Raw genomic sequence first — 2,414 nt, 5'->3', positions numbered from 1 at the left:
AGTTGAGCCGTGAGTTGTCTGTTTACATTACATTTGAATTTCTGCATGTTAATACAGTCAGGAAAGCAGGAGTCCGAAGAGAATTCCAAAGTGCATTAGTCTGAAGAAAATAGCTATTTGAGTAGACAGCTTTATGGCATCTAGGGATCTCTACAGTGTAGGGGTGGGATTTTGCTGTTTGTTGGGTTTGCTGAGGGTATTGTCGTCAATGGGGTACTAATACGTGAAGTTCATCAGAGTAATGCATTGCCATTGAAATACTTGTAAAATATATGGCATAATCACGTTTGACACACCGGTTCCCGTCAGATCACCGAAGTTAAGCAACAATAAGCCTTGCCAGCACCAGATGGGTGACTATTTGGGAGTTCCAGGTGCTGTATGTGCTCTCCGCTTATCTCGGCATTGTTTTCAATCGTCCTGGACTTCCCCTTGCCACAGGACTCAAACAGTGACAATTCAGGAGAAGTGTGGTTGATTATTGCGCAACCCTTGCCTCATAATTACACACGCAGCTGCCCTTACACGGGGTGTCCTTTGTCTTTTGAGACTGAACAGTGGCATCGACTTGTAAAACAGGCACAAGGATGCCACGTTTCGGTGATGGAACAGAGGTTGGAGTTTAGTTGATAGTTCAGGACCTATCATGTTGGCGACTTTTTGGGTTTGTTTTACTGTACACATAGATTCGAAAAAGTTGTCACAAAACAAATATATAACAAATAAATATTATTAAAGGCAAGATAAGTTACTTTTCTACCTAACTGGATATATTTTTCGTGTTTTTATTCAATGTAACATATTTATTCAGCTTGAAAAACATACAGTGTTTACCGATGTATTAGAAAATTCAAGATGGCGTCTGATTCTCTCTTTAACACGGTAAGTTTGGGAAAAGGTGTTATAAATAAAAAACTATACAAAATACTATTAAAAACCCGCCGAATATATGTCAACCTATGTCACGGTAACATATATTAAGATGTCATATTTAAGTACATTTTACGACCGGGCAATCTGCTATTAACTTTCTGTTCAACAGTTTAAATGCTTTCAAATTCTTTAAAATATCGAAATGTCACAAAGTAATGCATCCCCTCCCTTTTTTTTTTTTCTCCAAACTATTAACAAAACGTTAAAATGGCTGACTTGTTGAAGAAGAAACTGAAATGCATTCTGGTGGATTTAATTTTGTGCTTTTTATTTTTTTAAATAGGCCTTTTTAAAAGTTTGTTCGGTGGAAGTTCAGAATTTAACTCACTGTCAAGGAAAAAATATCATATTCCAAAAATTATGTAAATTGATCAAGTATTTTTTTTTTTATAAAAAAAAAAAAATATTTTTTTTTACTATTTTTAGCAACTAATAGCAAATTGTAACCATTAACCAAACTTTTTTTTATCTCTATTTCTACAGAGGTTCTTAAGGGGAGGTAACCCATGATAAATTTTAAATATGGCGGAGCGAGATACACAGTTCTAACTTCTTCATAAAATTTGATTTTTTTAGTTAAATTACGTGATTTTAGGTAAAATTACGTGATTTTAGGAATATGACGTTTTTATTATGTGATTTTAAGAATATGGCGTAAATAATAATAATAATAATAATAATAATAATAATAATAATATGTGCACTGCAGCCACTGCACATCATCACGTCGAGACGAAAAACACTGTTCCTATTTACAATGCCTCCCCACGGGACAGAGTTAGATACCAGGGTCGTTTTTTAACGTGGAGAAAAGGAACAAAAATAAAAATTGTCTCAGTCGTGAAGGATTTCTCCTCCACTGACAGAGAACAAGAAATTGAAGTGCAGCACTGCAGCAATGCAGCATCTGAAGAACAGATACTACACTTTGATCTTGTCCGGAAGGCCAAGAAAAACACTGTTACCCTATTTTTTTTTCGCTCGAACACACACACAAAAAATCAAATAAAAAACAAACTTTAAAAAAAAAAAAAACTTAAATAGGTGAGATATTCGAAATGCCCCCCCCCCCTGTAATAATTTAATTGTATTTTTGTATAAAACTTTTATACGCTGGCTAAACATCCGCTTGCCAAAACGTCCGCGTACCTTATTTCACAAATACAGACAATGACCACGCGGACAGTTTGGAGAAACTGCACAAGGGGAGATAACTGTGACATACCGGAAGTGACGTTATATCAGCGTAGGATCGCAGCAAAAAAAAAAGTGAAAAAAAAAGAGAGAATATTTTTAGTTTTACATCAGTTTTCTCTCTTTTTGCTGAAAAAAAACTTCTATAAAAAACGCATCGAGAAAAAGAAAACTTAGGAACCCGTTTTTGAAACCTGTCATATAAAACAGTTAGAAAAGAAAAACAGCAAAAAAGAGGTTCATTATCAGTTTTCCCCAAGTTAAGAATTCGTTCACATTTTTCTTTT

General features: G+C 34.7%; 1 protein-coding gene and 1 pseudogene across 1 annotated transcript in view; both read left to right on the top strand.

The window, feature by feature from the left end:
• Nucleotides 1–268: 268 nt before the first annotated feature.
• LOC145261316 (5S ribosomal RNA) lies at nt 269–386 on the top strand (annotated as a pseudogene).
• Nucleotides 387–2,154: 1,768 nt separating this feature from the next.
• Nucleotides 2,155–2,414, top strand: part of LOC145261041 (ras-related protein Rab-10-like) — a 199,805-nt gene continuing 199,545 nt past the window's right edge. Inside the window, exon 1 of the mRNA XM_080119189.1 lies at nt 2,155–2,414. This exon is cut by the window's right edge and continues 401 nt beyond it. The gene's annotated coding sequence lies outside the window, so the exon portion shown is untranslated.

The sequence above is a fragment of the Euprymna scolopes genome, chromosome 37 (genome assembly GCF_053919585.1).
Source record: "Euprymna scolopes isolate OS-2025 chromosome 37, ASM5391958v1, whole genome shotgun sequence".
Taxonomy (NCBI): Eukaryota; Metazoa; Mollusca; class Cephalopoda; order Sepiida; family Sepiolidae; genus Euprymna; species Euprymna scolopes.
Note: the sequence above shows the minus strand (reverse complement) of the source record. Positions and strands in the feature narration are given on the sequence as shown.